The following is a 13,970-nucleotide window of genomic DNA, read 5'->3' on the forward strand; positions in this document are numbered from 1 at the left end:
CGCAGGCTCGCATACGAATTATCAACTAACTGATGAATTTATTTTTTTTATCAGTGACATTGGTTGCAGGATATGTATTAAACCTTGGATTCTGGGAAGAATTTTCCAGAACTTTTTGTTGAGGACGGTATTGAAGCCGAGAGGGTTAATCGGAGTGAACATCCTCGATAGTCTTTCCTGGTTCAGCTTCTAGCCTGCTGTTATAGGAGCAGAGCAAGACCATTCTGCTTGAGTCTGATCCTCCATTCCACATGGCTGATTTATTAACCCTCTCAACTCCTGCCTTCTCCCCGTAACCTTTGATACCCCCTAACTAATTAAGAAACTAACAATATCCATTTTAAATGTATCCAGTGATTTGACCTCCACAGCCCTCTGCAGCAATGAATTCCACAGGATCACCACCTTCTGGCTAAAGAAATTCCTCCTTATCTCTATTCTAAAGGGATTCCCTTCTATTCTGAGGCATTGTCCTCCGGTCCTCGACTCCCTCAGTTTAGGAAACATGCTCTCCATGTCCACCCTGTCTAGGCCTTTCACTATTCAATAGGTTTCAATGAGATCCCCGCTTCCCTTGTTTTTCTAAACTCCAGTGAGTACAGACCCAGAGCCATCAAACACTCTTCACACATTAACCCTTTCATTCCTGGGATTATTCTTGTGGACCTCCTCAGGACAATCTATAACTATTAAATGCAACACAAAGTGCATTGCAGATGCTGGGGTCAAAGCAACACATACAACAAGCTGGAGCAACTTAGCAGGTCAGGTAGTATCTGTGGAAACAAGCAGTCAACACTTTGGGCTGAGACACTTCATCAGGACTGAAGAGGGAGGGGGCAAGGGCCCTATAAAGAAGGTTCCCTCCCCCCACCTTCTTTATCAGGCCCCTGCCCTCTCCCTCTTCAGTCCTGATGAAGAGTCTCGGCCCAAAACATTGACTGCTCGTTTCCACGGATGCTGCCCGACCTGCTGAGTTCCTCCAGCTTGTTGTATGTATAATTTTTAATGGTTCCTTACTACTATCAATAGATTCTTGACCTCACAATCTACCTCAGAATAATTATCACTGACATTACAAAATATATTGTTTTGCAGCAAAATGTATAAACGTATAAAATTCTAAAATTCTAAACGGATTGGACAGGCTAGATGCAGGAAGATTGTTTCCAATGTTGGGGAAGTCCAGAACGAGGGGTCACAGTTTAAGGATAAAGGGGAAGCCTTTTAGGACCGAGACGAGGAAAAACTTCTTCACAGTGTCAGGAACGGGGGCAGGATTGGACCCAAATGCAGGATGCAGACACTGAAGTACTAGGGGTAGGACAGGATGGGGATGCCATGGCATGTGAGGGGTAAGGCAGGTGGGGCTGGGTCCCAGAGTTCGGACGAGGCGGGCCGCATGGATCCTGGGCAGGGCCGCCTCCCAGGCGGAAACACAGAGGCCTGGGCCAGTCATGGACACCTGGGCAGGTGCGGGGCACAACCCTTCGAGAGCAATAGGTGGAAAGGGCAGAAACCCCGCCAGCCAGCGGCAATCCAGCTGGACCTGCCCGACAGAGGTAACGGATAGGAAGGGGCAGAACCCTCGCCAGGCAGCGGCAGTCCAGCCAGACCTGCCAGACAGAGGCAACGGGTAGGAAGGGGCAGAACCCCCACCGGGTAGCAGCAGTCCAGCCAGATCTCCCCAACAGAGGCAATGGGTAGGAAAAGGCAGATGGGTGGAAAGGGCAGAACCCCCACTGGGCAGCAGCAGTCCAGCCAGACCTGCCCGACGGCAGCAAGGGATCAGAAGGAAGCTGGGTCCAGGGTAAGCAGCAGGACTACTGTGATACACTGGTAAATTGGGAAAGGCAACCGACAGCATGGCAGCACAAGCAAGGCAAATAAGGCGGAACAGCAGGACCAGCACACAGGAGAGAAGCAGGGGAACAAGACCAACCAGATAGAGCATATACAGAACAGGCCAGCATCCAGGGCAGAACAGGATTCAGAGCCAGTTAAACCAGCTTCAGAGCAGGACAACCCCACAACTCAGCTGTCCCTGAGCCCCTTATAAACACCTGTCACCTAATAGGCAACAGGTGTACCTCCTTAAGTCAAGATGATCCAATGGCTCCGTGTGACAGGAGGGCTGGCTGCAAGGCCCTGAGTCTGGAGTCCGTGGACTGGAGCAAGACCCGGAAGGCGGGCTCCGGAGTGGTGAATCTGTGGAATTCTCTGCCACAGGAAACAGTTGAGGCCGGTTCATTGGCTATATTTAAGAGGGAGTTAGATATGGCCCTTGTGGCTAAAGGGATCGGGGGTATGGAGAGAAAGCAGATACAGGGTTCTGAGTTGGATGATCAGCTATGATCATACTGAATGGCGGTACAGGCTCGAAGGGCCGAATGGCCTACTCCTTCACCTATTTTCTATGTTTCTAAAAGAGCTTAGAGCATTACAGCCCAGTATGGGCCCTTTGGCCCATGAAGTTATGTTGACCTTATAACCCCCTCTAAGATAAATCTAACCCTTCCCTCCCACGAAGTCCTCCATTTCTCTATCATCCATGTTTCTTAAATGTATGATGTGTTTGACTATCATCATCCTTTGGAGTGTGTTCCACACACCCACCACTCTCTGTGTAAAGAACAGAGAGATTGCCCCCATACTTTCCTCCAATCTCCCCAAGATTATGTATGGAACAAGACTTAAAGAAACTACTGTAAGTTTCCATAATAAATAAATAAATACCTCCTCTGACATCTCCCTTAAACTTTACTCCTGTCATCTTAAATTTATGTCAGCTAGCTCCATCAAGGATATCTTCAAAAGGCAGTGCCTTAAGAAGGCACCATCTATCACAAAGGACCCTCATCATCCGGGACATGCTCTCTTCTCATTACTACTATTAGGGAGGAAATGCAGTGGCCCGAAGATCCACACTGAACATTTTAGGAACTGGCTCTTCCTCTCTCCCATCAAATTTCTGAATGGTCCATGAACCCATAATCTCTGCCACAGATAGTCCCAAGCCCAGGAACAAAGGAGAAGGGTCGGGCACGGGGCTAGCAACAGTGTTCCCTCTAAGGTGCGCACACACACACACATCTTTTGCTACTGGTGCAAAACGGAGTTTAAACTGATAGATAGATAGATAGATACTTTATTCATCCCCATGGGGAAATTCAACTTTTTTCCAATGTCCCATACACTTGTTGTAGCAAAACTAATTACATACAATACTTAACTCAGTAAAAAATATGATATGCATCTAAATCACTATCTCAAAAAGCATTAATAATAGCTTTTAAAAAGTTCTTAAGTCCTGACGGTTGAGTTGTAAAGCCTAATGGCATTGGGGAGTATTGACCTCTTCATCCTGTCTGAGGAGCATTGCATCGATAGTAACCTGTCGCTGAAACTGCTTCTCTGTCTCTGGATGGTGCTATGTAGAGGATGTTCAGAGTTTTCCATAATTGACCGTAGCCTACTCAGCGCCCTTCGCTCAGCTACCGATGTTAAACTCTCCAGTACTTTGCCCACGACAGAGCCCGCCTTCCTTACCAGCTTATTAAGACGTGAGGCGTCCCTCTTCTTAATGCTTCCTCCCCAACACGCCACCACAAAGAAGAGGGCGCTCTCCACAACTGACCTATAGAACATCTTCAGCATCTCACTACAGACATTGAATGACGCCAACCTTCTAAGGAAGTACAGTCGACTCTGTGCCTTCCTGCACAAGGCATCTGTGTTGGCAGTCCAGTCTAGCTTCTCGTCTAACTGTACTCCCAGATACTTGTAGGTCTTAACCTGCTCCACACATTCTCCATTAATGGTCACTGGCTCCATATGAGGCCTAGATCTCCTAAAGTCCTTCTGCACATGGTAGGACTCCGAGTTATATTGGAAGTCCGATGTGTACAGGGTGAACAGGACCGGAGAGAGTACGGTTCCCTGCGGCGCTCCTGTGCTGCTGACCACCGTGTCAGACCTACAGTCTCCCAACCGCACATACTGAGGTCTATCTGTCAAGTAGTCCACTATCCAATCCACCATGTGAGAGTCTACTCCCATCTCCGTAAGTTTGTGCCTTAAGATCTTGGGCTGCGCACAAAAGGTTGTCACCCTCTACCTCGTAGGCATGGTAAGTATATTTCGCAATCGTACACAATCACATTTCCTTTTCCGGTATCTGAAATGGACAGTGTTGGCAACTTGGAGTTTGTGATGATTTGTCTGCAGATTTTAGAACTGGCTTATTTATATTGCTTTTATTGAAGAATCTATTCAATTGCTACACGTTGTTGTCACTGGGCATAAAAATTGTACAGCACAAAATTTTTGCGCACACTGGTCATTACAAATCAGAGGGACTAGCAACCACATTCTCTAAGAATCCAAGGCTACAGAAACAGCAACAGATTCTCTAAAGACCTTGAGGACTCTGGTGAGGTGCTGTTAGTGGCCTCTGCCCCAGTAGGGATGATGGGTGGAAGTAAGTCCATGAACCCATAAATATAACCTCATTATTCATTATTTGTACTGTTTATTTATTTTGTAATTTAGAATTGCGAGGCCTCTGTTGGTCAGGGATTTTGTGTCCTAGCTGTCTACATGATACGCAAGGCTGGGCAGTACGATATGGAGAGCAAGCTGTTGCCCATGTAGCGGGCTCCCCCTCTCCACACATCTGATGAACCCAAAGGAACAGCAGAGCCTTGTGTGTGGAATAAACATGAGATTCTGCAGAAATCCAGAGCAACACACACAAAATGCTAGAGGAACTCAGCAGATCAGGCAGCATCTGCGGAGAGGAATAAAGAGTTGACGTTTCAGGCCAAGACCCTTCATCAGCATATGAAATGTATGGAATGATCTGTCTGGATGACATATAAAACAAAAACTTTTCGCTGTTTCTTGGCACATAGGACAATAATAAACCAATTTCCAATTTCCCATGTCTAACGTCCCACTCTCTAAATGCTATGTTTTCACTATCCCACCCTTACTTAACGGGCTTATCTTCCCCCAGAGGCTGCCTGACCTGCGGAGTGTTCAGAATCAGAACCAGGTTTATTATCACTGACGTACGCTCAGTAGTCATTTTATTAGGTATCTCATGAACCAGCTATAGAATGTATTTCCTGGTCTTCTGCTGCTGTATCCCATCCATTTCAAGGTTCGACATGTTGCGCATTCAGAGATGCTCTTCTGTACACCACCATTGTAACCCGTGGTTATTTGTGTTACTGTCACCTTCCTGTCAGCTTAAACCAATCTGGCCATTCTCCTCTGACCTCTCTCATTATCAAGGCGTTTTCACCTATGGAACTGCCACTCACTAGATTTTTTTTGTTGTTTTTCACACTATTTTCTATAAACTTTTAGAGACTGTTGTGCGTGACAATACCAGGAGTTCAGCATTTTCTGAGATACTCAAACCACCCCGTCTGGCAGCAACAATCATTCCACAGTCAAATCTTCCCTATTTCTTCCCCATTCTGATGTTTTGTCTGTCTCAACAACCGAACCTCTTGACCATGTCTACGTGCTTTTATGCATTAAGTTGCTGCCACATGATTGGCTGATTAGATTTTGCATTAATGAGCAGATGTACAGGTGTACCTAATAAAGTGGACACTGAGTATATGCCACGAAACTTCTTGTTTCGCAGCAGCAGTAGAGTGCAAGACATAAAAAATTTTCTAATTTTACTAAATAATAATAGCTGTGTGGTGGCGTAGCAGTAACTGCAATTGCTTTACAGTGCCAGTGATAATCGATCAAGGTTCAATTCCTGTCATTGTTAGTAATGAATTTGTACATTCTCCCCATGACAATGGGTTTCCCCCAGATGCTCTGGTTAACCTCCTACGTTCCAAAGATGTACAGTTAGTGTTTGTGAGTTACACACGTGCTATAATGGTGCTGGAAGTGTGGCGTCTTGAGGGCATAATCCTCAGATTGTGTTGGTCATTGATGCAATAAACACATTCCACTGTATGTTTCCCTCCAAGAGGACCACAACTTTGCCGTGGATTGGAGGCTTGTGTGCCTCAATGACCCAGGGAACTATGTTAGCTAGAGTCAGGGCTATATACTTTGGCTTTTGGTAGTGTCACTCATGCCAAATGGGTCAAAGGGTAGAGACCAGACTAAGAGAGGTTCACCAACCCTCCAGGTTCGGGATTTAGCTCAGGGCTAACAACCCTGACTGGTAAAACAAAACTGTTATGGAAACAGCAATGTAAAATCCTTCTACATCTGAGTGTGATGATATTCCTGAGTCTTCACCCAGAGCTTGCATGACCGACTGTAGTAAAAACTGAAACTGAGAGGAAGCCACTGACATGATGAAGGAAGTTGTGCACACCACCAGAGATGGAGGACCTTCACTGCTGCCCAAAACACCAGTGGTGTAGTGGGTAGTAAGTTTTCTTTATCTAAAGATGAGTAGTGAAATAGTGTTCACAGATTTATGGGCCATTCAGAATTCTAATGATGGAGGGGAAGAAGTTGTTCCTAAAACAATGCGTGTGTATCTTCAGCTCCTGTACCTCCTCCCCATTGTTAGTAACGAAAAGAGGGCATGATCCAGATGACGAGGTTCCTCTGTGACGGATGCTGCCCTTTTGCAGATGTTCTCAGTGGTGGGGAGAGTTATGCCTGCGATGGAGCTGGCTGAATCTTCAACCCTCTGCAGCCTCCTGCAACCTTGTGTATTGCGATTATCAGAATCAGAATCAAGTTTAATATCACCAGCATATGCCTACTGAAGGGGGAAACCGGAGCCAGTCCTCATCAGGAGACCAGAGTTGGAGAGAGTCAGTAACTTTAAATTTCTCGGTGAAATATGGCAGTGCCTCTATTTCCTTAGAAGTCTGTGCAGATTCAGTATGTCATCTGAGACATTTACAAGCTTCTATAGGTGCGCAGTGCAGAGGTTACTGACTGGTTGCATCATGGCCTGGTATGGAAACACCAATGCCCTTGAATGTAAAAGTCTACATAAAGTAGTGGATACAGCCCGGTCCATCACAGGTAAAGCCCTCTGCACCATTAAGTTCTGGTGCCGGAAAGCAGCGTTAATCATCAAGGACTCCTCTTTCCAGGCCATGCTCTCTTCTCATTGCTGCCATCAGGAGATACAGGAGCTTCAGGACCTGCACCACCAGGTTCAGGAACAGTTATTGCCCCTCAACCAGCAGGCTCTTGAACTATAGGCATTAATTTCACTCAACTTCACTCACCCTAACACTGAACTATCCCCATAGCCTGTAGACTCACTTTCAAGGACACTTCATCTCACGTTCTCAAAATCTATTGTTTATTTATTTATCTATCTATCTATCTATCCATTTATTTATTTATTTATTTATTTATTTATTTATTTATTTATTATTCTTTTCTTTTTGTATTTGCACGGTTTGTTGTCTTTTGCACATTGGTTGCTTGTCTTGTTCTGTGCGGTCTTTCATTGATTCTATTGTGTTTTTTTTTATTGTGAATGCCCACGAAAATGAATCTCATTGTTATATATAGTGACCTTTATGTACTTAGATAATATATTTACTTAGAACTGTAAACTTTGACTTTAAGCTAGATTGGATGCAGGGAAGATTGAAGGTCAAAGTTAAAATTGAGTTTATTGCATGCACAGGTGCAATGAAAATCTTACTTGCTACTGTATCACAGGTGCATAGCATTGAAGCCACAACATTCACAAGAAAAGCAATAATTCTACAAAATTATACAAGAAAGATCTTACTCAGAACCAAGAAAAACAAAGTCTATTGTTGTGCAAAGTGGTCTAAACAGTTGTTACATTGCTTAACTCTTATCACAGGAATGTTGCCAAGGCTGGAATCTCGAGTGAAAGAGATAGGCAGGGTTTTCTTTTCCTGAAGTGAAGGAGGCAGAGGAATGAAGGACATAGAAAAGGTGAAAGTCTGAGGTCACAGACTTTTTCCCGGGGTGGAAGAGTCTAAAACTGGGGCATAAGTTTAAGGACTTAAGAGAGATGACCTGAGGGACATGTTTTCTGCACAGAGGATGGTGGGTGTATGAGAGGCGTTGTCAGAGATATTCATAGTGTTCTAGGGCACTACAGCACAGAAACAGGTTTTTCAGCTCACCCAGTCCATGCCATAGTACAGTATTATACTGCTTAGCTCCAATGATTTTTCGCCTGGACCTTAGCCTCCCATCCTGGTACTTACCCAGCAATGCTAACTGGTTGCATCACTACCTGGTATAGAGAGGCCATTGTACAGGATCAGAAAATGCTGCAGAAGGTTATTAACTCTGCCAGCTCATCTTCCAAGATGTCTTCACAAGACAATGCCTCGAACAGGCACCATCCCATCACTAAGGGCCCTCATCACCCAGAAGACATGCTCTCTTCTCATTGTTACCATCAGCAAGGAGGTACAAGAGCCTGAAGACACTCACTCAATGTTTCAGGAGTAGCTTTTTCCATCAGATTTCTGAATGGACAATGAACTCAGGGACTCAGTAGTTTCCCCTCTCTTTTTGCACTAATTTAATTATATATTTTTTGATGTTTAAAGTACATTATGGTGAACTACATATACCTGTCTGGACACGCCCCTCTGCTGACTGCTCCTGTGGCTCCTCCCACAGACCCCTGTATAAAGGCGATTGGAGGCACTGCTCCCCCCTCAGTCTCCAGGATGTTGTGTGGTCGTTTCTTGCAGCTAATAAAAGTCTATCGTTTGCCTCCCGTCTCCGAGAATTATTGATGGTGCATCATACATTTATTATCAAAGTATGTATGCAGTATACAACCCTGAGATTAGTCTTCCCTCAGACAGCCACGAAACAAAGAAAACCATGGAACCTGTTCAAAGAAAATCATCAAACCCAGCCCCAACCCATGGGCAAGAAAAAAATGAATTGTACAAGCAGCAAAAATAAAAGAGCAAAAACAGAATATAAAACACAGAATCGAAAGAGTCCAGGGATATTCCGTTCAGCTCAGTTCGGTTGAATCTAGTGCTGTGCCACTCGTTATCTGCAGGTCGCTGAACGCCTACGCTCTGTCTGCCAGAGAAACCAGGATCTCCCAGTGGCCACACATTTTAATTCTACGTCTCATTCCCTTTCTGATATGTCTATCCATGGCCTCCTCTACTGTGAAGATGAAGCCACACTCAGGTTGGAGGAGGAACACCTGATATTCCGTCTGGGCAGCCTCCAACCTGATAGCATGAACATTGACTTCTCTAACTTCTGTTAATGCCCCTTCTCCCCTTCTTACCCTGATTTATTTGTTTCCCCCCTTCCTTTCTTTTCTCTCTCTGCCCATCACTCTGCCTGTTCTCCATCTCCCTCTGGTGCTCCCCTCCCCCTTTCTTTCTCCCCAGGCCTCCCGTCCCATGATCCTTTCCCTTCTCCAGCTCTGTATCCCTTTTGCCAATCACCTTTCCAGTTCTTAGCTTCACCCCACCCCCTCCGTTCTTCTCCTATCATTTCAAATTTCCCCCCCCCCCCACTTTCTAACCTCTTACTATCTTTTCTTTCAGTTAGTCCTGATGAAGGATCTCGGCCCGAAACGTCGACAGTGTTTCTTCCTATAGATGCTGCCTGGCCTGCTGCGTTCCACCAGCATTTTGTGTGTTTTGCTTGATTAACTCATCTCCTTCTACCTTAGGCCACAAACTTATCAATCACCCCTGCTGTGGACACTTTCTGGAGGTCCAAGATCCATATGCTCCACGACTGCTGGACTAAGTGTGTAAATGTAGGATTAAATGTAGCATTTTGTGTGTGATGTTTGAATTTCCAGCATCTGCAGATTTCCACGTGTTTGAAATGTAGGAGGGGGCCATGTAAAAAAATATATGTGACTCCTTCTACCTTAGGCCATGAACTTATCAATCACCCCTCGTATATTGTATCTCTGTTCTCCTGGTTGAAAAATAAATGTGCTAGGTTTTCTAAAATTGACTCCTTCTACCTTAGGCCATGAACTTATCAATCACCCCTCGTATATTGTATCTCTGTTCTCCTGTGAGTTCCTCAAGAAAATGAATCTCAGGGTAGTATATGTTGACATACTTTGATAATAAATTATCTTTGACTTTGATAGTAAACCTGATTCTGATTAAACCATTTTCAGGAGCTGTCTGTACCAGTCAGCAGGGATACCGTTTGCAAGAGCATGTTTAAATTTACCCTCTGAGCCAGTGAATAGTTTGTCCGGGACCTGCTAAACACCTGGATATGAGTAATCACTGAGGATTCCCATACGTTAAGGGAGCAAGTCTCAGCTTATCAACTGGAAGAAAAAAATATCACCCGAAGCTCACTGCTGAACCTGAAATATTTTATCCCCTGCGGCATGGACAGGAGCCGGCAATTTCACACTGTGTGGCCTCTCTCACCTATGCCAACCCTTGCTGACTGACGGTGTCAGAATCCTGAGACCACAGAGATGCACTATGTTCTGTGGGCAGTGGGGCAAGCGTGGAGACAAAGACAGACCTGTTCCACAGAGGACCCCCCTCTCCTGCTCGTTCCAGCTGCCTGAATTAATGCAGCCTTGGGATCCAGATTGTGGAACTGTAACTGACCTGGAGCGTGTGAACTGCTCAGAATCAGATTTATTGTCTTTCTCTTCTTAGATTCCCACATGACTCCTATCCCTGCTTTCAAAACCCACCCTCTCATATCCCTTTGTAAACACAGGAGATGCTGGAAATCCAGTGTAAAACACACAAAATGCTGGCGGAACTTGGCAGGTCAGGCAGCATCTATGGAAATGAATAAAGAGTTGATGTTTCAGGCTGAGACCTTTCATCATGTTTCCTCTGGGTGCTCCAGTTTCCTCTCACATTCCAAAGGCGTACCGGTTGGGTACTAGGTTGGTGACAGAAACACAGTGATAGTTGCAGGCGGCCCCCAACACATCTTCATGCTGTGTTGGTCATTTTCACAAATGATGCTTTCTACCGTATGCTTTGATGTACACGTGAGAAATTAAGCTTATCTCTATCTGTATGTATCACGGCTTGAAATGGCACTGAGGACAAAAAAATTGCAGAGAGCTGGAGACATAGAACAGTCCAGCAGGAATACCAATCCAATACGAATACCAATACCAATCCAACACGAATATCAGTACCAGTCTAACACAACACCAGTACCAGTTCAACACCAGTACCAGTCCAACACAAATGCCAGTCCAACACCAATGCCAGTTCAACACCAATACCAGTCCAACACGAATATCAGTACCAGTCAAATATGAATACCAATACCAGTCCAACACTAGTACCAGTTCAACACCAGTACCAGTCCAACACAAATGCCAGTCCAACACGAATATCAGTACCAGTCCAACACCAATACCAGTCCAACACCAATACCAGTCCAACACCAGTACCAGTCCAACACCAGTACCAGTCCAACACCAATACCAGTCCAACACCAATACCAGTCCAACACGAATATCAGTACCAGTCTAACATGAATAGTAATATCAGTCCAACACAACACAAATACCAGACCAACATGAACACCAGACCTACACGAATACCAGCCTCACCGTCAGTGACTGTATCCATTCTTCCTGCTGCCTCTGGAAAACAGCCAACATAATCAAAGACGCCACCCTCGCTGTTCATTCTTCTACCAGCACTGCACTTCCCATGCGTGACCTCCATCTGCGTTTGGTTTTCATTTTTACAACTTATCTAATGACTGATCTGTCTGGATTTCATACAAACAAAACATAGAGAACAGAGATAAGGGGAAATTTCTTTAGGCAGAGGATGGTGAATCTGCAGAATTCGTTATCACAGGTAGTTGTTGAGGCTAAGCATTAGCATATACTTAAAGCGGAGGTTGACGGGTTCTTGATTAGTCAGGGTGTCAAAGATTACGGGGAGAAGGCAGGAGAATGGGGTTGATAGGGATAATAAATCAACCATGATGGAATTGTGGAGCAGACCCAATGGCCTAATTCTGTTCTTATGTCTTATGGTCTAAAAGTTTTCAGCTTGCAACAATAACATGTAACAGTTCTTGTGACTGATAAGTTACTAATGGATCCGGCAAATAATTTTCTCTCCAAGGCTGGCGGGTCTTTGGAACTCTCCTCAACTATTGGCTGTGGAAACAGCACTTAGAATATTTTGGAAGTGGGGAGATAGAGACTTGGTAAGTAGGGGGTTTAAAGGTTATCGGAATAGGCCTGTGTGGAGCTGAGGGTATAATCAGATCAGCCAGGGTTTTATTGAATGCTGGAGCAGGCTGCGTGACCTACCCATGCTCCGCATCTGTCTGTTCGTTTCTGTCTGTCTTGGAAGAGGATCAATCAGCTTGGTCCTCTTCCTGGGTGCCCTATATTCTAACTCACACCCTCAGATTTCCCCATGTGGAACCTCGGTGGATATTTCACTGCAATATGCAGTGGAGAGAATTCTGACTGGTTGCATCACCATCTGGTGTGGAGGCTCCGGCGCACAGAGGCTGCACAGGGTTTGTGCACCTGGCCAGATCCATCACTGGCACAACCCTCTCTGCCAGAGGGCATCTGCAAGAGGTGGTGCCTCAGGGAGGCAGCATCCGGGGCATGCCCTCTTCTCATCACTGCCATTGGGGAGGAGTAAAAGGAATGTAGAGCATTACAGCACAGTATAGGCCCTTTGGCCCGCGACATTGTGCCGACCTTTTAACATACTACCAGATCAATCTCACCCTTCCCTCCTACATAGACCTCCTCTTTTCTATTATCCATGGGTCTACCTAATAGATTCTTAAAAGGATCTCATTGCTTGTTGTATTCTGTGTTGTTCCGCTGAGCATCATGGGCATGCTATACATAAGAACTTAAGAAATAGGAACAGGAGTAGGCCATCCGGCCCATCGAGCCTGCCCCGCCATTCAATAAGATCTTGACTGATCTGTCCTTAAACTCAGCTCCATATGCCTACCTTTTCTCCATCATCCTTAATTCCCTTACTATGTAAAAACCTATCTGACTGTTTCTTAAGTATATTTAGTGAGGAAGCCTCAACAGCTTCCCTGGGCAGAGAAATCCACAGATTCACCACTCTCTGAGAAAAACAGTTTCTCCTCATCTCCGTCCTAAATCTCCTCATCTCCGTCCTAAATCTTCTCCCCTGAATCTTGAGGCAATGTCCCCTAGTTCTAGTAGTGCAGGAATGTGAAGCAACACTTGTGGCCTGTCCCCCGCACATCTTTAAGTTGTGTTGGCTGTTACTGAAGGTGATGTATTTTGCTGTACTTTTGATGTACATGAAATAGATAAAGCTGAATCTGAGTCAGAAGCTGCAAACAGAGCCTGAAGACCCACAGTCAACTTTTTAGGAGCAGCTTCTTTTCAACCATTATCAGATTTCTGAACGGCCCATGAACCTGTGAACACTGCCTCATTAAACTTCAAAGTTCAAAGTAAATTTTATTATCAAAATACATATATGTCACCATATACAATCCTGAGATTCATTTTCTTGTGGGTATACTCGGTAAATCTATAGAATAATAACTACAACAGAATCAATGAAAGACTGCCCAACTAGGTTGTTCAACCAGAGTTCAGAAGACAACAAACTGTGCAAATACAAAAGAAGAAACAATAATAATAAATAAATAGGCAGTAAGTATCAGAAAGTGAGATGATGAGTTCTTGAAAGTGAGTCCATTGGTTGTGGGAACATTTCAATGATGGGGCAAGTGAAGTTATCCCTTCTGGTTCAAGATCCTGATGTTTGAGGGGTAATAAGTGTTCCTGAACCTGGAGGTGCGAGTCCTGAGGCTCTTGTACCTTCTTCTTGGTGGCAGCAGTGAGAAGAGAGCATGTCTTAGGTGGTGTAAGTCCCTGATGATGGATACTGCCTTCCTGCGACAATGCTTCTTATAGATATGCTCAATGGTGGGGAGGGCTTTACTCGTGACTGACTAGGCTGTATCCACTACTTTCTAGAGGATTTTCTGTT

The sequence above is a fragment of the Hemitrygon akajei genome, chromosome 4 (assembly GCF_048418815.1).
Source record: "Hemitrygon akajei chromosome 4, sHemAka1.3, whole genome shotgun sequence".
NCBI lineage: Eukaryota > Metazoa > Chordata > Chondrichthyes > Myliobatiformes > Dasyatidae > Hemitrygon > Hemitrygon akajei.